The 26809-nt window shown below is 43.4% G+C and overlaps 1 protein-coding gene across 1 annotated transcript in view; it reads left to right on the top strand.

Moving 5' to 3' along the window:
- The first annotated feature begins 18319 nt into the window (after positions 1–18319).
- MYO1B (myosin IB) overlaps positions 18320–26809 on the top strand; it is a 94106-nt gene continuing 85616 nt past the window's right edge. Inside the window, exon 1 of the mRNA XM_042874302.1 lies at positions 18320–18366. The gene's annotated coding sequence lies outside the window, so the exon portion shown is untranslated. The remainder of the gene's footprint in view (positions 18367–26809) is intronic.

Here is a 26809-nt window from a genome sequence, read left to right as displayed (position 1 = left end):
TTATGGGAATTCAAGCTTTCCTGCTTACTTGGCAGGTGGCAGGAAGTAGTTCATCTAATGCTTTGCAGAAAACTAGTATCATCATGTTGCATTGTGAACTGCATTTTTTTTTTTTTTTCTCAAACAGACTATTCTAATTTGGTATAAATTCAGGAATCTTTGGTCTTTGTGATTTATCTGTTATCACTCAGTGGAGAAGAACTATGAAGGGAGTTCCCAAATTCAGCAGATTATAACTAGGGGACAGCAAAACATACCACTGTCTCTGAATTCTCATCAGCCTGAGATACGAGTGTTGATAGGTTTAATGAGGTTCTCAAACGACAGGAGGTTATGTACTATTGTGGGAGTTCTGTGGTGACTCAGAGGCGGCCACATTTGAATTGCATGAAGGCATTTGCTTTCAGGCTACGTTGCCTGGGTTCATGAAGGTAGGGAAGAGACACTTTGTGTTATCCAGGAGCAATGTCCAGATTCACATCTTAGAAGGCCACTTGATTCCAGATCTGCTGAATCACAGTGTTTCCTCACTGTGATAAGTAAAGTGCTTTGTTTGTTCTCGTATCTTCTTCAGTATTTTGGTATTGTCATCAAAGACTTCAGTAATTATGGTTCTTTTTTTGTCCCTTCTTTTTAAGTTTTTGTCTGCCTTAAACTCCAAGAGGTACACTTGCTTGCCCTGAAGAAAAATAGCATGATGGCCACACAGATGCTTTAGAGTGGGTGAGGTTGTGCATCATCATGCAAAGTAGAGGTATCGAATTAGTATATAATGAGCTTATTATGGTTTAAAAAAAAAAAAAAAATCCCTCTTTCACTCCAGCCCATAGCCAGACTTGGATTATTAATGCAGTGACTGTACGTGCAGCAGTAGTGCTTAGAAGCCTTGACTTCATTCATGGTCATGTGCACCTCTCATCCAAAGTGCTTATCGCCACAAGGTAAATGGGTGTGCTGCCATGGGCATGAGAAATGTAGAAGTGGGAATGAAAGGTGCCAGCACTGTAGTGATCAATGCTTGAAGCAGTGGGTACACTGCTCAGCTGCACATTGCGTGGCAAAGCCCATGTGAGCTTTTTGCTTTCTATACCTCTGTTTCCCCATCTGTTGAATCCATCTTGCAAATGTTTTTGAATAAGAATACTATTGTGATGGCACAGGCAGTGGTTTTGTTAAGACCGGCTCATGGTATAACCTGAATTATTTTATCTAAACCTTTTCAAGTAGGCGGTGCTATTAAAATCATCATAACTTAGTTAAATAAGGGCATTGAGTACAACATAGGACATTTTAAGCACCATCTCAGTCATTTACCATATTGGGTTGAAATCCTGCTAAGATTAGTGTTTAAATACACTCTTATTGTTTCTAACTTTCTTAATCTCTTCTGAAATTTTAACCTTAAATTGTGTTTTCCCTGCTTTTTCCCTTTTGACCTTGCCTATATATAATATACATATGATTTTAATATATATATATATATATATTATATATTATAAATATGTATATTGAAGACAGGAGTACAGTCATGAACAGGCACCCATGTACACTCATCTCACTCAGAATTAAATACTTTCATGACTAAACAGGATGCATCATAAATCTGTTTGGATGCATCATTTTAGTTGAGAAAGAGCTTCTTGTGGAAACACTGATCAAGTTGTGTTGGTTTTGTTTTCTTTTTGTAAGGGAAAAGATGATGCAAGTGCAAATTGTTGTTCTGCTGAAATACTGTAGGTGTAGTTTCAGTGGAAGTCTAACAGTCAGGACTCATGTCTCTGATATCTCACTCTGCTGCTTGTTTGGAGGTAGTAAAATGCCATGTCAGAGCACACGCTAAAACTTGCCGCTCTATTGTTTAACTACTACCATAAGAATGCTTTAATTGAAGGAAATATTAAGAAAACCAAAGCTTATTTTTTCAGGCTTCATCCAACTATGCTTTCTCTCTGACCTACAAAAGGTGTCTTAGTAGCTCTCTAGGTTTTGGTTGAAGTCAACTAAGAGAAAGCTTGGCAGGATTTGGAGGCTTGCCATGAATTTAAGCAGTTTTGCTCCTAACTCCCAGATTTTGGGACAACCTGAGTTCCAGAACCCGTCTTTGTTGTTCCACAGCAAGAATTGATCTACCCTGATATACTGGCAAAACAGAACTCTATCTTTCAGTGCTGCACTTGAACGTACATGCCTTTGTATGAGAAAGCAGTCCTATTTGTAGTCAAGTCACTTCTTACAAATCTGTGCCTTGAGATAATAATGTCTCAAATCTGCTGGTACAGCTAAGTGAGAGTAGTAGTTAGCCCTCTGCTATAGGCATGTGTCCTGTGCAATGCTTTGCAGCAGTGACTTCAGAATTGGGGAAACCAAGACATGTAGTACCGTGTTTGTAACTGTAGGTGATATTAAACTTTTTGTTGTGGAAGGGGAAGTGGCGAGTTTACTAAATACACTATGTAAAGTTTCTTTTCAATCACCACCACAATAAATGCACTCTATTACCTGTACACTGGTTTCAGGCAGCAACTCGCATCGTTGGTTTCTTTCCCCTGGGCGTGTTTGGTGCATTTTTGAAAGTCAATTTAAAAATTGCATGGATCGATTGTAAAAAGAATACAGTGCTTTCCATTCAATTTTGTCTTACAGACTCCTCTCACAGACCAAATTACCACAGGCACAGGACTTCTTGGACACTGCTGTGGAATGGTAGAGCTCAGCTCAACAGGAAAGATGGTGTTACACATCATGGCTTTGGTATTTGATGCTCTGGGCAAAGACTTGCAAGACCAGGAAAAGAAAATCACCTGTAAGTAATATCTGCACTTAGTCACCTGGTACAGGCTGATAGCACTGCTTCCATTTCTGTGTTTGCAGGCAATTGAGCAAGGCAATGAGTACAGCTAGACTTAGTCACAGATTTTCAGTTACAGCTGGAACTTTGAAAGGTTGAATTTATTTTAGTTGAGGCTGGACCTGATTTTTTTTTTCTACTAAACAAAACCAGCTGAAGATGAATACACTGGCTAAAAGCAAATCAACTTTTTTATATTCCCAAACAGAGCTGATTAAAAAGTTCAGCTCCAATTGGCAAGGATCAAGTCTGCTGAAGATGCTGAGCCCTGCAGACAGCAACTAAATGTCTGTGGCAACTGCTAAGCTTCCTCCCAGACCTAGCCTTGCCTTTGCGGCCTGACCTCTCCCTGCCGAGCAGCTGGCATGACTTTTGGCCACAAAGGAGACCTTGTGCTTTGTGTCTGAGTCGATGCACGGTGCCCAATGGCTCCTGTCACAGCTCTGCAGCTGTTTGGCCACATCTCACCCAAAGGCTTGGGCAGCAATTTGCTAAGTTCCTGCTACTGTGGTCCAGTTCAGCAGTGGCTGAGCTTCTCCTTGGCTGCTGCCCCCCATCTTTCTCCCCCAGCAAAACAGTTGTAAGCTTTGAATCATTGTCATTGAAGGGGTCCTGCTGGATTTACTGTCCCTTGATGCTGTGCCACCTGTAAGGACAAGTTGTTCAGGATTCAGAAAGAGAAGTCCTCTGAAAAGCTGGCCTCAGCTGACCCACGCCTAGACGTTTTTCCCACCATGAGGTGCTTCCTCATGTTTCACTCGTTCCCAGCTGAGATTTGTTCCCTGCTGCCCAACATCCATGTCTTACTTGATGCCTTTCTGGAAAGGTCTTGTTGGTTTCTTTCTTGCCTCTGAACTGCACAAGTAATCATACGAGCAGGCCACAAGAGTGGTACAGTGCAGATCCCTCCTCTTCCTTAAGTGACTGTGTCTGTAGGTGATCTGCATTTAGGTGTAGGGATTTTTAAAACGTTGCACGTATCTGTTTTGCTGCGACCTCAGTACTTAGTTTGGTTCTTACTTCATCCTAAAACCAAGAAGGACTTTTTGTCATCTTCTTCCAGGAAAAGACGATTGAATATCACGTTCTCCATTTGTCAACAATTCTTCTTGTGATAGCTATTGCTGTGGAAATGCTTTTATGATTTAGTAGAGAAATAGGTTTGCAGTCCAGGGATGCCTGCTCTGCTGTTCTGCTGTTATTTTTAGAAGCCTTGCTCTTATTTTAATTGGACTCCTTGTTCAATTTTAGAAGGCAGTGTTTTACTGTGATCTGTGATATAATTTAGAACGTGAAATTGCCTCACTTAGAAAGCAAGAGAAAGAATTCAGGTGCCCAGCCTACCCTGTGTGTTGCAGCATGCTAAAATCAAGAGATCGGTTTACTGGGTTCTGCACCACGTTTATATTTTGTGCAGAGAGACCTGACTTACACCACATCCCCTGTATGTGAAATCAAGAGTAAAGCTGAAATATCACCTCCATTTTCTAAGGAAATGCCATCTGAGTTCCTCCGGGGCTCTAGGAGAAGCTGCACACACAGAGCCAGAGCTAATGGATTTTGCAATTAAGAAGCACTTCTGCTGACTTGTAGGACTCTAACTCTTGATCAAGGTGCACTGCATCTCAGTTAATTCTCTATGGCTTTCTGAGAGACAGGTGGATAAATATGGACTCTTTAAGGATTATAACTTGGTTTCCACAGTGCCTTGCATGTTTGACACCATACATCCTGTGGATCTTAGGATGTTTTTGAAATTTGCCTCTTTTAGCAGGTTGGATTGATTTTGAACCTCACATAAACAGTTTCCTTTATGTTCAGACGGTGTAAAGGTTTCACTATATGGTCTGCCAGCAGGCTTGTGTGTTCAGTGAAAAAGGTAAGGTTGCCAATTTGACAAGAACGCATATTTTAAAGCCATTTTGCAGAATCAAATGGTGGGAGGCATTTAATTGCAGTGACCGTGTTAGAGAATGGACTGATTTGTGAGGAATAGAGCTATGAAGTGTTTGATGAAGCGTAATTCAGATAGAGATATAATCCAGGCTTAGGTGATCCTTTGGGGACCCAAATGATGTGTTTTTGTCTTGTAAACGAGGCTGACATTGGGTCACTTTTTAGGGAATGCATAGCACCAGAGGGCACTGCGGGTGCTAAGGGCATGCTGCAACATTCATGCCAAGCAATGCCTCTTCAATGATACACTGAGGCACTATTTTATGAAACTTGCCATCAGATGGCATAAATTCCCTGACAAGTCTTAGCGACACTGAAGCAGGCATTCCTGGAACACACTGCAGCACTGGAGCCAAGTAGTTAATCAGGTGTAACATGAGGCTTTGACATGATTTACTGCCTGCTGGTAGCTCGTACTGGGCCTGTATTGTCCTTCTGTATGTACTGTATAATAGTTTTAAGCTGTCCTTGGACAGGGCCCTATTGTAAACAAGCTGTCTGGCTTAACTGGGATATCCTGTAAAAATATGTTAATAAAAACTGAAATCATTGTAAAGGATCCTATTCCTACTATTTCTGCTTCCCGAGCTATTCCCACCAGTGATGTACAGCACATGCTCTTAACTCTTGCAGTGCTGGTGCTTGACTGAAGCCTGGTAGTTTTGCAGGACTTGGTTTGAAATGGATCATTGCATCACACCATCTCAGGGCACGAGCCCTGCACGAGGGCTGCACAGTGCAGAAATCAGCACTGAAATAAAGCTTATTTTCAAGGTGTCAATTTTATGTAGGTTGCTCCAAAATAAATGCCTCCTATTTAGTTCCATGGCAACAGATAGAAAGGGCACAGTAACACTATTTGATACAGCAAGTTCTCAGCTACAAAACATTATTTTTTCAGCACAGTCGCCACCGTTAGCTCTGCATTTTCAGCAGTGATGAACAACAGCCTGCATGCTGGGCTTGTCAAAATCTGTACCAGCAGGTCACTTTTGCCACTGCTGAAGCATACCACCCATCCTTCACTGTGCTCACATCCACTGCTGTTCTCCATAGATGTTCAGTAAATGTCAGTGGGGGCCATTTTTTCTGCATAGAGGAATTCAGTGACACACCTTTGCTTCACACACACTACTATGTCAGATGCCATTTTGTCAGACTGTTTGTTTTATTTCCTGTCCCATTGTGTAGTCTCAGCTTAGCTAAGTCTGTGGAGGAACTTATGAGGTAGTAGATGTGAAAGGAACTTTAGAAGTGAGCTAACTTGAGTATTATATCAAGGCCTCCATCACCTGGAGCTGGTGGGTCAGAATAAAACAGCAAGGCCTCACATTGGCCAAGTTTTGGAAAGCGATTCTGAAAGCTATCGTGAGGTGTTATGCTGGATTTTGTGGCTGGAGATAGATGCAAGAAATACAAGGGAAGGGTTGCTGTTTTGCTAACCTGCCTGTCCTTCTTGCAGCAGTGATGCCTCTAGTAGAGGATACCTTATGGTATCTGGCCTTCTGTTAATTAGATGTGATTTTGCATGTAAAGACAGCACCAACAGTTTGATAAGTGGGAATGTGGCTTATCCCCATAGATGGCTGCAGTACACAGGTTTGCGTGGTGGCTTGGGAATGGGGATTGTGTGTTGTGCAGCTGTTGGAAAATACAAAAAGTGATCTGGGCCCCTGCAAGCAAGCCTGAGTTTAGCTGTAAACTGATACAGCAGATCTCCAGGGTTTTCATCAGAAATACAAATTTCAGATCTGTGCACAGCAGTTTTGCTTATACGTCCTTCTTTCAAGTATTCTGATTACTAAGATTCCACCTACTTTTGAAGATGACCTGCACAGCAACTTATTGGCTATGAGTACAATTTAATAATTGAAGAGCTTAATCTTTAAACACGGAATGAGAAGAATGAATGTCCCCAGTGCATTTCCAGCATAGCAGTCAATTTAAAATCTGTCTTAGGAAAGAAGAAAATAAGACTGTTTCGATTTTGTATTACAAAAGAAGATGTGAAAAGTCACTTTACTTGCTTGGTTTTTAAATTTATGAAAGCATTCATCTTTGGTCCGGAAAACACTTGTCAGTGAAAGCTGCAGGACTCTGTAGTGATTGTGCCACTTAAAGTTTGGTAGAATATGGAAAAAGTTGTGGAGGGATGTGGAGGGAGGCTACTTTAAGATCACCTTTCAAACAAACCTCTCGTGTTGCAGACACCAGTTCCCTCTCATTGCATCTTTTTATTTTTTTTCCTTGATCTGATCCATTCAGAGTTATTGAGTGATAAAGTAAAAGATAGATAGATGTGCTGGTTGTTTTCTAGCTGTTAAATTTGTGAGATTTTTCTAGCTATGAAATTGCTTGATCAAGGCAGCTGAGCTGGGTAGCTGGGGCAAACAAGGATAAACAAGGCATGCTTTTGGATGAAGCCACTAAACATCTCAATTATCTCTCCATAAAGCATCCTGATTAACTGGAGCTAGTCATCTCACTTCAAGATGGCAGTAGAAATTTTCACCTCAGCCAGCAGGTTGGGATGGAAGTCTTGTTTGTGAGAAGCAGAGGTGCGACGTTGACCTTGTGTTTGTGCTGAGGCAAATGCTACATGCAATGCCCCTCTGCAAGGACTTCACAAAATAGCTGGTGTGTGCTTGTCCTGCTGTGAGACAGCTTTCTGATGGTGAAGGCATAGCTGTGCAAACAACAGGATTTATAAGCAGAGTGGTTCAATCCTTGTAGGTGGCAGCCTGACCTGACTCCTGTGACCCAACGGAGAGGTTCCCACATGCTCTGCACATCTCCTGTCCACGTGTCTTTACAAAGAACTGTCTCACTCCACCGGATTGTAGCTGTTTTGAACAACTCTGGGTGAGTCCACAAAGCATTACATTAGGTAAGAATGAGTGATTTTGAGGGGGAAGAGAGCTAAAAGAAATTTCAGTCAACGTGAAAATGGCAGCAGTTGGCTACTAGTTGGGACTGGCTCTATGAACTGCACATATTTGCAGTCATCTGATCACTGCTAGTTGATAAGGGGTAGCTGAAGAGATCCAGGAGGCAGAAAGCCATATTATTCTATTCATGGAGATGTTTTGCTTTTAAAAGGCAGTTTTGCTACCACTTACCTATGTCTAGAGCCACTCCCAAAGGCTACAGAAGCAACAGCACAGAAAAAGCATCGCTGCTTTTAAGTGAGGAGGAGGGAAGAATTTAGATTTGGTAAGTTTTCATCTTCTTTGGTCATTCTTTTTATTGTTGCTTTTGAAAGCTGTTAGTTTGAAAGCAGAAGGAATGGAAATTAATTTTAACAGTACAGCTGTCTTCATAGTAACAACAGCTAAGGCAATCACACAGCATTTCACATTCAGTGAGATTCAATGACTTGAGGGGGAAATATAGATACATTGCATGTTTTTAATAAATGAACATGTTGCCTTCCTCCACCATGCTTCATTTTATTGCTCCTGTCTGCCTTAATTTGTATGTAGGTCGCACAACCCATTTTCAACAAGGTAAAGCTATATTTTCTCTTTCATATAAAAAGATGATGAACTGTGGCCTTCAGAATACTGATTATTCACTCAGATTTGATAGTCACGGTAGTCATGCCTTGCAAAACATTCTGCCCTAACTTGTCTCTAAATTTTTCACTGACATAGTTTAAGTTCTTCAGTTGTTTTCCTTCTTAAGCCAATGAGGCTCAGGAGGGAGGCATGGCAGAAGGTTAAAGCCTATTGTACAATTCAGTATTTAAGCTGCATGCCTTTTGAATACAGTAAAAGCATCAGGGATTAATGAAAGCATTTTAATGGATTTCTATATTCATGAACCATAGCAGAACCATGAGATCACTAGAAATAGCCTGACTACCAGATTTTCACACTGCGTCGTGGTACTTTATGATATCAAGTGCTGTTTTCCTATGCATATGAGAAATTACCTGGTTGACGTAAAAGAAAATGAAAGAAATCAATTGAGGACAAATGGTAGTGTTATTTTTTTTTTTTTTTTTTTTTCCCATTACATTTGTGTAAGATGCATGAGAATTCTATTCAAAATGGACGAACAGAGAACTGATCCCGTAAATTTGATCATAGGACCCATCCTTTGCCTTCCAAATTAATGACTTCTATGCTTTTGCTGAAAAACAGAATCTGCTCTGGAAGATTGTTTCACAATGTGTACGAGATACTTGCTTACTGGATTTGTATTCATTTCTAATTTAACATTAGCAATAAAAGAAACAATGCTTTCCTATAAATACATTGAAAAATACAGGCAGATAATCTGTTCATTCAAAGTTAAGAAGGCAAACGAAATCTGCCTGCCTGTGTAACTCTCAGGAACCAGACTACTTAGTAAATTGAAATTTTATTGCAAAAAGCATCACTGAAAGTGTTCAGCAGAGGATGGCCTTGCCCATGAGCAGTCTTCAGTGCCTCTGGATTCTGTGTCTGCCTGAGCAGTGCTCAGCCTGCAGCTAGAACTTGATTCAGTACAGCAATTCAGAATGTCCTAGACCTGATATAAGTTAATACTTCTGTTCTTATATATATATATATATATATGTTCTTATATATATACTTCTTATATACATTACCTATATCTTATCCATATGGACCTACAGAGTGTGACTGTAAAACTGCTGCGGTCTGAATTACCTAAATTCTGCCTCCAAATTAGCAGTGCTTAAGCTTTGCAAGTCTGTGGTTCCTGTAACTTCTGCAACAAGTTCACTGTAGCAGTTTGAGGACAGCGGTATTTGCTAATTCAGAACACATGACTAGAAAGCTATTACTCAATATTGCTAACAAATACAAAATTTGTAGATGAAATGTCACCATATGGATCATTGCCATCCATGAAGAAAATAGAATCAGTGCTTATGGCTTGTAGCTCGCTTTTTTTCTTTTTATATGTTAGGGAGCCTAACTTCTCCCCTTCTAATGAGACCACTTTACTTCATTCTGACATTGGCAATCTGTCTGAGTTTCATACTACTCCTTGAAGTTCATCTTTACGTCTGGAGAGAGTCATCAGGAGCATTTAATACAGATGGAAATCAGACCTGGAGCTTTGTCCAAGAGACAATAGCCCTGTTCAGAATGGCTTCTGCAGTCATTAAAAAAAATGAGGAGAGTAACTTCAATATAGCAGAATGAATAGACCAAGCTCTGTTAAAAACTGAACAAGTTGGGCAGAAACTTGCTTTTTCTTGTAAAATGGTAATTGCTTCCTATAGAGGCCATATGGAGCTTGACGAGAATAGCTGAGAAGACCCTAATGATTTTAGACGTGAGCTCTCCTTAACCAATCTTTAAATTGCTTAATGGGTTCTTTTTCCCCACAACCAAGATATAGTGAAGCACACATAAGTAGCTGATGCTACTATTGCTTTCCTCATAGATGTGAGTTTACCTATCTGAGCAATATCATCAAAACATCTAGCAGTGCTCTGGAGAAAATGGCATGCATTTATGCAGAGCTTGGCTGATGGTTTACAGTTCTTTGTAAAATGTCATGAGACTTGGTAAAGGCACATGGCTTGCAAAAATTAAGACCTACAGAACAGAAGATTTAATAGTACTTGTCCATTTTGACTGTTCTAGAGCCTGGGGGAAAACTGACATGTAATTACTGCTATGTGTAATGTTTTCAATTTTCCTGATTTAGTTTCAAAGCTAGAAATACTACTTCCACCTCTCCTGATTACTCAAGACGTTTTGATTGTTAAAATATATTGTGTGTAATTTCTTAACTTAGCCTGGCAATCCCCAGTTTGAGCATCTGTTTTAATTATATTGAAGCAAGCTATGGTTTTGCTGGGTTAAAATTTCCAAGACTGGATGCCAATAGCAATGTGTTTGGCTAATGCTTCACTCTAGGCCTGCCAAAGCAGAAAATTCCCCAGGCTTTTAGTTTCTGAGGTTCTTAGGTTTTTTGGGGGGTGTCAAACATTCAAACAAGAGATGCATGATCCAGTGTTCGTTTCACTGACTTTGAGGGGCTTTCTGATTCATTTATGTGTCTCTTCCTCTTTGCAAAAACAGTGCATGGGATTTCCACAATGATGGAAAAAAAAACACTTGCTTTAGCAATGTGAAAGGAAGGGATCAGAGTAAGCCCAGCAGAAAGAAGTTATGGCGGTGAATGCTAAGCCTTGCAGTTAGTGCTTACAGCTGTGTGTTTTCTTATAATCTCATATTCTTGTCTTTATAGTTTATTATACCAAGTAACTTCTTTTGTTCGCTCAGGGGATGTCTGTGTTTGGTGTTCTGTGGGACTGCAATATGTAATACTTTCTTTTTTGGGAAGAGTACACAGAGCTAAGAGAATATCACGAGCACTGTAAGAAGACAATATTTGACACTTGTGTTTGTTTGCTTATTTTTAAAGTTAGTTTAGGGTATTTTGCTTTTGTTCCTTATCAGCAAGTGCCAACTGAAAAAATGTAAGTTTAATATCAGTGTTTAGCATTAGTTATTTATTTTTTTAATTTATTGGCAAGACAAGACTACACCAGACTTCCCAAAGGATGTAGTAGTTGAGCTGCAGGATCAGACTCAAAGATGAAGGCCCCTCCACCCCAAACCAGCAAAGTTCCAGTCTTATGGCGTGACTTGCAGAAAAGAAACTATTTGCTGACCGCAAACTAAAGGGGAAAAAAAGGGACAGACTCTTTAGCACAGTCTGTGGTGATTAAAAAAAAAAAAAAAAAAAAAAAGGGGAAATGGTTTCAAGCTCAGTGAGGGTAGATTTAGATTAGATATAAACAAAAAATCTTTTATAGTGGGTGTGATGAGGCTCAGGTTGCTCAGAGATGAGGTTGATGCCCCACTAAATTTCCTAAGGGCTTCATTGCAGTGGGGACTGAAATGGAAATTGCTGCAGAAGCAGCTGCAACCCTTCGACTCCAGTTGGAACGGATGTCAGGGACTAAATGAATACCACTGGCAAGTAAGAGAGCACTTAGCATTGAATTAGTTGAATCTCACTTGCAGAAGATGGGCCTTTGTTTCTGTGGGCAGCTGGGCATCTCAGCTGATATTTTGTCTTTATTGCAATGTTTTTTCTTCAAAAAATCAAAAAGATAAAACTCTGGTATCATTGAAAATGTCAATAGTACCGAGGCTGAGTGTGCCAGAAAGATAGGAAAGGAGTTCACTCTGGGAGCAGGAGCGGGAAGCCCCAGCACTGACATATTGAATATTTCATCAGTGATGTGTTGATTAATAAATTCATGAGAAGCTATTATGCAACAGTACTTGGAGTGCATGTTGTCATTGTTTAATTATTCCGCATGGCTATTCTAATTGCATAGAAAACCATAGCTAACATTAGCGCGTCCATTTGTGCTTGTATTTTTCCTTTTGGCACAAAGATTCAGCATTTCTCTTTAACCTGTAGACAAAAAATGTACAAGTAAAAGCCTTTGGAATGAGACTATGCCTTTCTATTTTGCAGGAGGGTTCCAGGGCAATTTGCTTTACTTGCTAGGTTTGCAAGGACAGCGCAAAGGTAGCTGAGGCAAAATTGCATCAAATCCTGAACATTTTGTTATCTAAAATCCAGACCTCAAGTTCAGCCAATCCCTCTCAGGGTAAGTTTGTTCCTCTTGGACCAGCCAAAGCTTAGCAAATAAAATTTAGCTGTTCAAAAGATTGAGGGCATGATAAACTGAGACACTCACCCATATCGCAGTTTGAATGTTTGAACAGGACTAAGTTGTTCATTAACAGTGATGGCAATTAAAAGAAACCTTTCCTTTCATCTGAGCCCATTTAGGACCTCGTGTATCTCAAACTGCACTGCCAGGAGGAGAGCAGCTGCAGATTAACAGGGACTGATGTCCCGGTGTCTGCATCATCTCTGGGACCCCAAAATGGCAGCAGTCACAAGTGTCTGTATGCAATGGATGGAATTCTTTGCAGCACTCATTCGTTCCTCCAAGCCTGTGTCTGTTGGAATTTCTCACATGGAGAAAGTTGTTTAAACAAGAAAAAGTAAATTAATGTCTTTTGTAGGAAACTTGCTGAATAAGGATCTCCTACAGGCTTATGTAGGCAGAGAGAGTTTCTGGACTCAAGCCATTTATTTTTCTCCCTACAGTCAAAAATATTCATTATAACCTATGTAGTTTTGCTTGAAGTCTACCAGCTTTGTTTTTGCAGTAAAGAATCCAGCCTTCTGGAGCGTCTTTCTAAGGTTACCAGCTCCACTTCATGCACCATGGCACCTTGAGAGAAGTGTCTGTTCCAGATGTGAAGCCCTTGAATTGAATCACAGGAGCTTTCTTCTCATGGGTGCCCTTTTCAAGGGCCTGAATCGCCTATGAGTCTTCAGCATCTGCTTTTTCATATTGCTTGTTGTCTTTCAGTGATTCTGCGCAGTCACCAACACACCATCAACTTTGACAGCATGCTTAGCAGATGCTACACCATTCAACAGAATGGTTCCCTGTAAAGTACGGACAGCAGCCCTCACACCCTCACTGTGCATCCTGTTACTGCACGGCTTTCTGTCGTTCTTGCTGAAGTGGCTGCTAGATTTAACAACAAGTAACTCTGGCTAATCTGGACTCTTCTTATTCATTTTGCAGAAGCCTAAGCAGCAAAACAGACAGGAGAAGTAGGCATCCTTTTTCTTCATCTGCTTCTCAGTATTGCTAAGATATATGGAAAGACTGATCCTTGTACTCTATGAAGAACAAAGGAAATTACTTTCAACTGGGTGCAGTGCTGGAGGAAGGGCTGCCTTTTGATCTGTTTCCTTCAGAATCCCTCTCTCATCATATTTTAAGGCAGAAAGAGTAATTCAGCAGTTAAGCTGATGATTCAGATCTCCCAGACAAATGATGCAGTGAAACAGCAGCTTTCTAGCAATTTTTCCTCTCCGAGTTGTGCTTTCCTAAACGGAGTGATCACAGAAACAATAGGGTTCTGCATGAGCTCTTTCTAGTTACGTTTTTATACTAAAGCAGTAGATTGGCTTCTTTCACAAGTGTGCCTTTTCTGTGTGGAAGCTGTTGAGTAATTGAGACCAAAGTCAACGGAACATCTTTGGTTACTTCTGAGATAATGTGCCCTCTGGATTGTTTCAATTAATGTTTGTTTAGGGCTGTCTAAGCAAGTAGCCAGTCAGTTTAGCAAGGGTTAGTTAGCAACACCTCTGTTTATGCACAGGATTTGTGACCTTTAGAACAGCTCTGGTGTGCTGGGTAATACCCCCAAACCAGTGAACTTCATCGTCCTGCCCTCTGCAGGTCCTTGCAGGTTGACACAGCACTTTGGTTTATGACCTTTCTCCACGTTTCTTGCTGCTCGCGATACAGGGATATTCCTTAATAAATGGATATGAAATAACAAAGTGGGTGTTTGGAAGAAAACAGACCGTGATCATCTGTTGGCGAGAACTATGAAAGCAAATGATTTGGTGATACCTATTATTGGATAATACATGGCATAGCACCACCGATGCATGGTACTCTGTACTGTATATATGAAGGATTTTATTATAATGTGTACATTTTGTTTAAAAATGACAATCTGTGTATTACATGGGATAATGATAACAGAGACTAGCTAAATCATACACACTCAGTGAAAGCTGGCAGCGATCATAAAAGCTGCATTTTGACAGACTAGTGATTAGTTTGCTGACATTTAATGGAGTACATTCTTGGATTCAGCAAGGTGGTGGAACAGCCTGAGTAGCTGCACTGACGATGAGTTAACAGGGCAGTGCAGAGGAAGGTTGCGTTGCTGTGCTGTGTTCTGTTTGATCAGAGTTAAAGGTTTGGCTGAGGCACTGCTTAGATCACTGCAGCCTTGTGTCTTCCTGCAGAGCTGTGGTTGGCTCACTGTGCCATAGCTGGGGCTGGATCCAAGGTCTTTGCTTTAACAGAGCTGCAAATAGCATCTCTTACAAGCGCTGTGTTCACCTGTGATGGCAGCGGAAACATACTGTAACATGTGTTGTTAATTTGCTTCTTGTTGGCATAAACTCACACTTTTAGAGTTTAGAACTCTTTAGAGTTCACTGTGTTGTAATAAAGCTGGAGAATAAAAAAACTGCATTGGAGGCATGACCTCCAGTGAGTACTTAATGGCTGGGGAACGTAGGAAGAACTGATGCTGGCAGTGTCTGTCTGGCATGTGCAGTCACATTCCTCACAGCTGCATTACCTTCCATAGGCTTTACTTGCAATTAAGTTGGAAGAAAAAGCTGTCCTTATGTGCCCGAGTTAAACTCATCTCTTTACTTTATCTAGCAGGGGAAGTGGAAGGCTCTGGGACTTCCAGAAGTATTGCTTCTGGGTTCTGTAGCCATTTATTTTTCTGTGCTGTGCTCCTCTCTGTAATTTATGCTGCTTTCATCGTTCCTGCCATTTGCAGAAGGATGGCAGCCAGCGAAGAGCCTGACTGAATGCTCCATCTGCATGTGCATTTGCTTGGAGTTCAAAAGGCTTTGAAGCCACAGCTTGCATGGTCAGTTCTTGTTTAAATTCTACTGTAAGAAAAGCAGAAAGGTGAGAATATGAATACGTAATTCATGGAAACATATGCAAAATAATTTCCTCACATGCAATTGTCTGGTTCAGTATTAATATTTATTAGGTCTTTGTTAAGATTTCCCAGCCTCCTGCTGAAGACCCAGGTCACTCTCCTTTATACTTCTGTTGGCTTAAACTGTGCAGCACCATCTTTTGTTGCTTTCATTTGTCAGCTTTCAGGTTTTCAAATCCTAGTGGAAATAACAGACCTGTACCACTCACAAAGTGGTAATAATAACGGTAAAGCAGAACTCTTCATTAGAAGTCGTGGTGTTGGAAAAATCCCACATCATTTCATATGACCGCACAGGAATGATCGTTCCCAGTCTGCTGCAACTTATTAAGCCCCAATATGTGACATGCGGGGTTTATTATTTTAATATACTGGGTTTAATTCCAAATGTAAGTTTACACGTACTACAATTCAGTTCCAGCACTTCTGCTGAGTAATTTTGTTTCCCAAAATAGTCCTGGTCTAATAGCTATAATTCAAGAAAATATTTTCCTTTTAACCAGAGTCCTCAATATGAGATGACCATGCAGAGCACAGAACCACATCATTGCCACATTCATGTGCGTGTAGGAAGGAGAGTCCCCACAAATAGGGGTTACACGCAGTTAGAAATCTCAGTGTAGTGCAACTCTATCATTAAACCGACACACATCGTGCCTGGGGAGCCACATAGACGCAAGCATTATAAAATCAAAGAGTTCTGTGAAAAGCGTATAGAATGGGACAAGATTATCTGCAATTATTCTGCCGTAAATATTTTCAGGCTGTGTTTCACCGTATGCCAGAGATTGCAGTGCAAATACTTCGGCAGTGATGTTTGCCTTCTAGTATTAAAAGAGACTCCTCTCCCTAGTGTTACGTGGTCTCAGACTCCAGATGTTAGCCCTGTCACTAACCTGAGGACTGATCTGATGTGAACTTCTGAATTTGCATAGCATTGGGCCTCTTTCTCCCAAAGTTATAGGGTCTTTTTATTTGCTTCAGGAGCTGCTTGTCACAGGATGCATGTAACTATACCTCTGAAAAGCTCATTTTTTTATTTAGCTGGAGGAAAGATAAATTTGTTGTGCTGGGAAATATGGGACCGCCTTTTATTCCCTAACATCAGCAATGCAATTCTTTGGGTGCTGGAGGAAAGGAGTATTTAGGAAGTCTGAAACTGCATGCATTGCTTCTGGTCAAACTCATCCTTAAGCTCCTGAAATATGTTCCAAGTTTGCAGAATTAATGGGGTAGCAGAAGGTTTCTTTAGCTCTTTTGTGTTGTTGGCTTTCTCATTTCCATGTTTTTCTTTATTTTAATGGATGTAACTTAGACTTGAACTGAAAAGCAGAGACATTGGAGTAGTTAGACACTGAGGAATGTGTTTTCAAAGGAAACAACTGTAGAAATGAAACTTCTAATATGTCACTAGTGTAACCTGTGTGTGCTAAGACAAAGATCTCAGTAGTGCTAGTGGTGGCACAGGGCACCCTTCCAGGAGTCCTTTGTGAGAGTCCCAAACGTGTTATGTGTACAGGGAGGTCCTTTTCTGTCACAGGACCTTTAGCATGAAACATCCAAGTCGGGTTGATCTTTTGTCCCGACATACAGGTATAGAGCTTTGGGCTGCCCTAAGTGGGTCTTAGCTGCCAAGGAGAAAAACAACATGCTAACTGAAGTTGTACTGCTATTGCTTAGCAAAAAAGGAAAGTTCCTATTTGGCAGAAAACATAGACATAACGGCAAAATAGAAAGTTGGTGGTGTTTTGATGGATGGGAATCCAATCCTATGTAAGATTCACAGTGAAAGAAAGCAGATGGTCTATCTCCGCACTGAATTAACTGATGCTTTCTAAAGCACAGAGGAGATGTAGCTGCTACAGAATTGCTGCTTGCTCATTCCAACTTGAATGCAGTTTGTTTTGCTTCAGGTGAGTGAAGGATAAGCTGCGTTCGTGTGAGTCCTTGCTTTCCTATTCGCTGGTCCCAGCACTGGAGTTGTTCAGATTGCCTGTTTAATGTCTGCTCTTCAGACAGAGCTCAAACCTGTGGCCATTCTCTGTAATGAAAAAGCTAGAGGTTGTTATTGCTAAATCACTATGCTCAGTCTTAGAGCAAAGTTTCTGGTCTTATGAATGCTGTTTTATGCTTGAACTGGAAAGTGTTGCAGGCTTCCAAAGTGCGCTCAGTCCTACTGCTTGAGAGCAGAGGTATAGCTGGGACATTCCATGAGCATGCAGAATTTTCTCACTGAGTACAGGAACAAGGACTAAGCTTGGTTTATGGCTAAGAGTGTGATTAGAAACATGGACGTCCAATTTATGTTGCTGTTCTGTGGAGGGTTTGCTCTGTTTTTTTTTTGGAGAGAGGGAGTGAGTTCAGGGAATCTTTAAGGTTGGGAAGCCCAAGGCCAACTAGTCCAAGCACCAACCCATCACCCTTGTGCCCACTCACCAGCAGTTACTCCTGCTGACTCAGCTTCCTCCTCATGTCAATCAGTACATATCCTAAGTATCTGAAAGGAAGATCAGGGAGACCGTGCTTTTACTCCAGCTGTAACCGCCCCGTTGAAGTATCAGTTCTGTTCAAGGAGAGTGGCAGGGTTGCTCACCTGGAGGGACATGACTAGGCATAGGTAATTCGGATAGTCCAGCAAATGGAGTGAAAAGGACTAAGAAGTCTAAGCCGGAGTTGTGATATAGCTTTCACACTGCACTGATTTGTTTTAGGGAAAGAAGAAAGTTGGTCTCAGAATCAGTGTTTCTTACAAAGTCAGGCCAGACCAAAGTGTAAGACACAGCGCTAGCTGCCCAGCGCCGCCTGCTGCCTCGGGGCAGTCGCCGTGCCCACCGGGCGGCGCTGCGAGCCCGCCCCGCCCGCTCCCAGCCCGGGGCCGCCGCCTCCGCCCCTCGCGGGCCGGGGCCGGGCGGGGCGGGGTGGGGCGGGGCCGCTCCCGGTCCCCGCGGCTGCTGCCGGGCGGCGTCGGGGCGGGAGGCGCTGGGGCTGCGGCTGGCTGCCGAGGTACGGGGCGCGGGGGGCCGCGGGAGGAGATGTGCTGGGGCTCGCCGCTTCAAGGCGGACCGCGGCATTTGCTTCTTCCCGCCTGGAGGCAGTGCCGCGGGAGCGTGGCTTCGCTTCATTCAAACGAGCGGCGGGGATGCGGGGAGGGGAGCGGAAAGCGGAGCTCCGGGCTCGCTGCAGCCTCGTCGAGCGCATCCCCGGGCGGGAGGAGCGTGGCAGCTGCGCTCGGGGCGGCAGTGCGCGCTGCCCGCGGCTCTGGGGCGGCTCGCCCCTCTGCGATGCGAGCCGTGCGGGTCGGCGTGTCTACCGGGAGCGCTCCGAAGGGTGGAGGTGACTGAAAAGGTATAAAAGCTTGCCGCTCTTCCGACGTGCGTTAGTGGAACTGGTTGTCCAAAATGCAGCCCGGTTAGAAATTACCGCTGAGGAACGTAAAGGTCAAGGTAAAATGGCTGACGGTGCAGTTTTTGTGTTGAATCATGAGGTTCCCGTGTCCCGCCGTCCCATTGTTAATTGTGAATGAAGGCTGGCAGCAAGCTGCCCGTGTTTCCCCGGATGAATTATCACTTTGTGAAGCCTTGTGCCGAAAACATGGCTTTCCCCCAAAGCGTGTGGTGTGAGGGCAGGAGGAGCTGGTTTCGTCTGTTGTAGCCCGGAGCTCGGCTGCTTCTTAATGCATTCGTGTTATCGATGTTGTCGCACGTGCTTTTGTTTCGAGCTGTCCCAGCCTGGTTGTAAATAGCTTTAACGCGGCGCTCCGAGCAGTGACTCTGGGCTGTGCCCATTGTTCCAGAAGAGGCGTGCAGCGGTCACCGCTTGCAAATGATGCTGTGGGGAATCGTCCGCTCCCTCCCGTCTTTAGGGATGGATGTCTGCGAGAACACCTGCGTGGTGTGGGGTGCTGCGCTGGGTGGGTGGTGTGAGGGCAGCTAGCAGAGGAGAGTGAGTGCTCCGCGAGGCAGAGGTGAAAGAACTCCTCACAGCATCTTAGCTGACAGAAACTCGCCTTTTTATCTGTTTATATATATATATATATATATTTATTTTTGTGGGAGCTTAAGTCCTGTCTGTAGGGGTGGAGCTGTGCAGGAGAAGAACACTGGGGCACAGAGCTGAGTTGGACGATGCATGTTAGCTCTTCAGCTGCTGTGCTGAGGGCTCTCTGCGCTTCTCTTCAGAAGGGCAGATGTGTGCTGCTGGAGGAAGGGAAGACAGAGTCTGGCAAATGGGAGGAGGAAGTGGGAGAGAAATTGGAAACATAAGCAAAGCCATTAATTTTTCCCACTGTGCGCTCTTAAGAAACTGCTGGCAGTGCTCTGGTGATATTCTGCCTCATGGAAGTGTCATGGACTTTCTTCACATGATCCTCTGAGATCATCCGGTTCCTCTGAGCTCTGTGGGAACAGAAATTCCTCCTGCAGGATTCTGATCTCATCTTCCTTCAGCAGCAGCTTGGGAATCGGGGAGGAAGGTGAGGAAGGCACCAGTGGAATGAGTTGGATTACTGCTTGGTGCTGCTGTGGGCCCTCTGGGCACCACCTTGCCTCCTCCCACATGCTTGGTGCGGCCATGGCTGGGGCAAACCTGAACACATCAGCCTATGTTAAACACTACTGGTGTGTAGTGCACTACTGTATATTTAGTTTGCTTGCATGCCAGGCTGTCCTATACATTTTCCCTTATGGAGTCATAGGTTCACCAAAGTTGGAAAAGACCTCCAAGATCATCCATTCCAGCCGTCCACCTCCCACCAATGTTTCCCACTAAACCATGTCTCTCAGTACCACATCTACACGTTCCTTTAACACCTCCATTATGTTTCATTCATCCTTTTTATTGGGCTTATGAAGAACAAGCTGAAATGGAAAATGGTGACTTGAGCGATTGTATGCTTCAAGCTTGGGGAATTTCCTGAGTTTGATGAAAGACCAAAAATATGGACTTCTTTTTCTTTTATTCTTTCTTTCCCTAATAACCACATACATCATCTTTTACATTCTCAGAACGCTGCAGTAAAAAATATCTATGCAGCTTCTCTTGTCTGTTGGGGATTATGGGCAAAATTTGGGAAGGCTGCAGTAGTGATGTCCGGCCCTTGAGTCTGTAACCCGATCCACAGCTTTTTCTCTTCAGCTGGGAAAGGAAGTAACAGCTCTGATTACACCCTTACGTAACCTTGCCATTCACGTCCTCCAGAAAGAAGGAAAGCAGAGCCTGATTTCTGATGTATAAACTAGCACCAAGGAGTGCTTTGTCATAAAGAAGTAGTAAAGAATAGCACTGATTTGCTTTTGTTTTGCTGTACCTAGAGTGGAAAAAAAAGAAAAGTGAAGCTTTTTCTTTTCCCTGATGGGGCATTGGGAAGGGCTGCAGCTCTTTGTCCTACCTGCTGCAGAGAAAACCAGAACTGCACAGGTTTGGCAGTGTTTGCTAGTGGGTCTCAGCATCAGTCTTGATCTGTGCTGCAGTCTCAAAACATTCACTCACTGCAGTTGTGTCCCACTTTGCTTGTAGACTGTGAAAGTCTTGCTCTTTTGCTGTGTAGAACTCCAGACTTCAGTGTCTAAGCAGAGCGTGGAGGGCAGGATCTCCTCTTCTCACTTATGGATGGTCCCTGTCTTGGTGGACAGTGCTGAGGAAAGAGGAAGGTGAGATTCTCCAAACCTTTCTCTGTGCCTTCATATATATGTAACTACATAGAAGAGGTAGAGTAGAGGCTTTCCTCTTTGCACAGGAGAAGCATTTCTGCTTGCTACGTGAGTGAGGGATTTTGTGTGACCGTCTCTGGTCTTCCCACATTCCATCCTTCAGTGGGAGCAGGAACTCTTCTCCATGCTTTCTAATCACTTTTGACTTAGGTCTCCTGCTGAGCTGTTTTATCTGTATCCAGGTGGCTCCTGCTCATTCACTTGCCTCTGGTACCTCACCTTGTCCTCCCCAGGCCTCCAGCACATCACATTCCTGTAGTCCCATGCTGGTGGCTGTGTACTGTGCAGTGTGCTCCTCAGGGACCTGCCCAGCATGGGCTGGGTTCTTTGAGCAGGGTTGGAATGTACTTTTATGGTATGCGTGGCCATTTTCTTCCATTTTTGATGCTTTTGATTCCTGCCATTTTTGATGCTTTGCTCTGGGCTTGAAGAACCCTGTTGTAAAAACAAGCAGTTTATCTCACTTTTTGCTTATCTCTACTTTAAGTAACCTTGGAGTCTTTAAGGATTGCCTGCAGACCTGAGACTTTTGACCAATGTGTCATCCAAATGCAGGGCTAGAATGATCCGAATTCTTTTTACAGGCAAAGAGCTAAGGGCATAACCACATGGGCAGTGTTAATGTTTTTCTTTCCTAGCTCCTTGTTACTGGGAAATTTTCCATTTCTAGTTGCAAGCATACGTCTCTCAATTTCTAGCTATATTTCAGTTCTACTGGTAAAGTCACTGTGGTGCTAGAAGCATTTTGTGGGAGAGAACGGAGTCTCAAAAGATGCTTTTGCAGATGGAGATGATTTATCCTGTCCCCTTCTCAGCTGCAAGACCCAGAATAACAAAGATACCAGGAAGAAAGAAGTGCATAGGAAGGAGAAAGAGGGAATAGCTGTGAGATATCTGTGCTGAGTAGAAGGGTTGGTGGTGCTGCACTGTGACAATTACTCACTGTAGGTTTCCTCAGTTTCCAAATACAGTCAGTGCAGAGAGATTTGTGCTGTGTTTTTTCCTACTGTCAGCAGAAAACTGTTTAAAGAACAGTTAGTGACCACAGCCTGGTGAGCATGGGTACGAGTTTCCTGGGCCCACAAGTATGCTCTGTGTGCAAGGTCTCTTGTTTTTCTTTCCCCGCTCCTTTTTCTGTGGCTTTCCACGATTCTCATGGTTGGCATATTTTAAAGCACTACTGAGGGTACTTAGAATTAAGAGTAAGAACGATTAAACTGGAGGACTTATTGCAGTGGGAACATTGGGGTTATTGGTTTTTCCGCACAGTGGAGCACATGTAAAGTTCCAGTGCTGTATTTTATGCTAACCTTTGGAAACCTGCACTCAGAAATCAAAGTGGGAATCTGCTGAGAGATAGGGTGTTGAGTTCTTTATCTTGGGAAGACCTGAGCAAAGGAGGCTGTGCTTATTCTCTGTGCCTTTGTGTTGAAGCTATTCATAGAAGTTAATGGTGTCAAAGAGGTATCCTTAAAGACATTCTTGCATGGGATTCTTTGAAGAGTGGTGTTAGTAGAAGTTCTACTTTTGGGAAAGCTGATGAGGGGGAGTGAAGGTGTTACTATTGCTTGCCAATGTTCTTCCCAGGAAGCAAACGAGCAGTTTAATGGTGATGCTGGCCGAGTGAGGCAAAAGTCCCCCTTTTTTCACCAGGGACTGGTGAGCTGTTGACCAAGCAGCTTTGCTGGAGCCCTTTGCCTGAGTGGCAGGGTTCGTGTTTACTAGACATCATAGGAGAAGTCTGTTTTGTGGCCAGAATACCAGCTATCCTCCCTTTTCATCAGCAGAGGCTTGGAGAAAGAAGGAAGATGATGGTTGATGGACAGAGGTTATTTCTGGGAGCAGTGAAACTTATATGAGCTGAACGTCTGGGTTCTGAGAGTCTGAAGAGGCTTCCCAGCCTCAATGTCTGCCAGTAGGATTGTGCCTGTAGGAGCGGTTGGGTTTTGTAGCAGAGGGTGAGTGAAGAGGGCTGCTCTGGAGAAGGAAAAAGAATAGGGGGGATCCCTGTTTCTTGGAGAGAATATTCCTGGTTGTGGTTGTGAGGATTCTAGGAATCTTCTGTGCAGCCCTTGCTAACCCTGCTCAGCCATGCTGGGCTCAGGGAGGAGTGTGAACAGAGAAGGGCTCCTGTAGGAGTATGGGGCATGGGGAAGCCGTGGAGAACACAGGAAGACCTGGGTATGGCTGGACCTGAGAAGGTCCTCTCCAAGCATTTTTACTGTGGTGTAGGAAGGGAAGCACCAGACAGGGAGAAGAAACATTTACATTTCAAAACGAAGCACCAATAACATTAGCGCAAGAAAGAAGTAACTATTAGCTGACCATGAATGTGCTTAGGCTAGGAATTAGACATGCTGCTGGAGCAATTTCTCATGAAACGTGAGAAGGCTGACAAACTGCTCTCTGGAGAAGCTGTAGCATATAGTAGTCACGATTGTATGATACAGTGGTTTTGGCACCAGTCTCAAACACACAGAATAGACATAGCTACTGCCGTCATTGCTCAGTTACCCAGCTGTCAGGCTGCGGCGGTTAAAAGGCCTCTGGAGATTACCTTGAGTGATCAAAGAGCCTGAGGCTGTGCTGAAATGAAGCTTGCTCCAGGAGAAACCCCTATAAATCCTCTGGCAAGCAAGGCTGCAGCCCAGCTCCTCGTACCTTGCAGCACACTTCTGACACGGGGAAGTTGTGAACGAGTCTACTGGCTTCACAAAACTGCCAGATGGGAACACGTGCTGAGACAAAGCGAGGGAAAGCTCTGTACCTGTGAGTGCATGTTGAGTTTGTCTGCCCTAAGACTGGTTGTTTCCCTTCCTCCTTTCTTTAGAGCTATTTTGGGGAGGTGCGGTGTTGCATTTTGTTTGGGAATGACTTAGTTTATCTTGATAGGTTTTAGAATGTGTGCTGGCATCTGCCATCCTGGACTTTTGGAGCGGAGGGATTAGCATGTGTCGAAATGCAGCCTTTTGAACTGTCCGCGTATTCCCGGATGCCTATTGATAAGGATGGAGATATAGAGGAGCAGCTGGAGATACCTTGATTTAAAAACGGATGGCTTTTATACTGTGGTGTCAGATGTACTACTGAAAGTGACTGCTGAGAATGAAAATGACCAAACTGCGGATGTTGTTCAGTGCTTGGGACGTACTTGTCTAAAAGCAGCTGTTATCCAAGCTTCTTCTGTCCTTGAATCATAGAATCATTAAGGTTTTGGAAAAGACCACTGAGATTACCTGGTTCATGACTGACCCACCAGTGCATGTCCCTAAGTGCCCTATCTACCCTTTTCTTGAAAAAATCCAAGAGGTAGAATGTGGTTTGTCTTCATGGCTTGCCATGTCCATCTCAAGGCAGCTGTGGATGCTGGCTGAGCCTGCTGGGTGAAGTTCTCAGGAGAGGGAGGGTTCGGTGGGCATAGATAAATGTATTGGGTAGTGTTCTGGACTTCTTTTCATCCTGTTTTAAACAACAGGAAAGCAAACATTACGAAAATACACAGTACTCTCAGCCACGTATATTGCAGTTTTACCCAGACTTTAGTCCTGGAGGAGAATACAAGTGCATGGGCACTTGGACTTTGCTTTGTAGACCGGCCCTTGGACTGGACTCTGGGCATGTGATAGTGTTTCCCAGTCACAGCTATGCTCAGTTATCATGGGGGCTTGGTGACGGGTGACTGGGGACACTGGGACACCACCAGTTCTTCTGGGATCTGGATCTCAGTGGCGCTGTGCTTGACCATATTCTGTCTTAAGTCAAGTTCAAGGATGGCTGGGAGGACTTTCTGTGGCTTCCTTCCCTTCAGTGGTTGGAGCTGTATGAAGCTGTGGCTTTACTTATTATGTTATTTTATATTTTGCATATCTTTGAGGCTTATCACCATGTTGAATGGGGAAAGAACCTGAACATTTGAGAAGATTAGCATGTATTAGGTGTATTAACCCTTTGGTATTAAGGTATCTCTTGATACATCCTTACTGGCACAGCACAAGCAGGTTTCTTTTGGCAGTACTGGGAGTGCGTGATTCCTGTGCTGCCCGGAGGGTACAGCAGCTTGCTCTGTGCCTGCGTGCTTGTGTCGGAAGGAAAGAAATGGCATAACTGTAGAAGGAGTGGAATCAGTATAGATGACTGCTGATTGCTGGATTGCTCCCAGGGGAGTGAAACCCTTCCTGAAAGAAATGCTCTGACTTTGTGAGACGGGTTGTTTTCCAATAGTATTTTGTGAGGATCTGCTACAGGCACATCTTTTGAAGACAAGCTGTGATGTGGCAGCAAGCTGGTGCTGTGTCACATGCAGCAAACAAAGAGGATCTCCCAAAATAAATAAGGGCCACCTTGGTTTCCTTGTCCTGCTTCTGCAACAACTGTGCAAACCTAACCTTTGGACTGGGTGGGATCCCAAAAAATTGGCAGGAAGTTTCAGGCGGCAGCTTGAAAGATGAAGATAGTGGGTCTAAAAGGACACCCCCTGACTATCCAGTAGCAAGAGCTGGTTTTTGTTAAAACAAAAAAAAAAAAAAAAGAGGCTGTTTTCTTTCTGTGTTGGTGTTCTGTGCTGACAACCTTTAAAATCACAGAATTGTGGTCTGAAGAACACTGTCCATTTGAAATGTAGTCTTTAGGGGAAGAAGGCAGAACACGGGGCAATTTTTGGTTTCACAGTCCCGTTTGACTCCCTGTTTCGAGGAGGATTCAAGAGGATAGTAGCGAGGTATGTACAAAAGAGAGATTTCCCTTTCCTCCTGAGTATTTTATCCCTTTCTGAAGATGTGGACCTGGAATGACTACAGAACTTGGTGGTTAGACAATGACTAAAAAAGCCTAAATGTAAGCAGCAGCCGTGGATCCTGTTTCTGCTGAAATCAGCAGAAGTTGATCAAATTTTGGGCATCAAAACAGCTTTGTTAGTGAAGACCTTATTTCCAGATGCATTGAAATTGCCCAAAGTGTCCTTTCTATAAAACATAAGTAATTAAAAAAAAAAAAAAAAACAAGCACAAACCCCACAGTTTTCAGTTTTCAGGCTCTGGATAGCTTGATAGCTGCTTTACAGCTACATCCCCAAAGCCTGTGTGACTGCATGACCCAGGCAGCTCAGCTTCAAAGCAAGCTGCCTTTGGAAACAGGTCAGCCTGATGTGTGCTTACAGGTGGTGGTTATTGTGCCACGGTTACCAGTCATTGCAAGTAATTTGAAAGCTGGTACTGCTGGGAGTATAAAGTAGAAGCAGAATAGATGCACCCTGCAGGCTTTTACTGTAGTAGGCAATGTCCAAGCCGGTGTTTTGCTCACTGGTAGGGAAAAGGAATAGAAAACATACTTAGAGAAACATAAACTCAGCACCTTACCATCCCCAGGTGTCACATGTTGTAAGGGAGGAGGAGGGTAAGATACATGCTGCACACGTGACTCCAGTAAATTTCTTTTTGTTTTGAGGTCCAGTGCACCTTTTACATGGCAGGGGTCACATAAAGCCAAAACCAACCCCAGAACAATCTGGCAATGGCAACCAAACTTCTTTCCTTAGCATTGAGAAAGGACTTGTGCTCTTGCAGCATGGACGGCCAATGGTATCCTAGGCTGCACCTACAGAAGGGTGTCCAGCGGGGAAATGGAGGTGATCGTCTCCCTCTGCTGTGCCTTCCATCCCTGGAGGCACTGAAGGCTAGGCTTGATGGGCTCCTGGGCAGTCTGATCTAGTGGTTGGCAAGCCTGCTCACAGTAGGGGGTTG

This window comes from Lagopus leucura, unplaced genomic scaffold (assembly GCF_019238085.1).
Source record: "Lagopus leucura isolate 7727_CA_CO unplaced genomic scaffold, USGS_WTPT01 Super-Scaffold_100012, whole genome shotgun sequence".
NCBI classification, from domain to species: Eukaryota; Metazoa; Chordata; class Aves; order Galliformes; family Phasianidae; genus Lagopus; species Lagopus leucura.
Note: the sequence above shows the minus strand (reverse complement) of the source record. Positions and strands in the feature narration are given on the sequence as shown.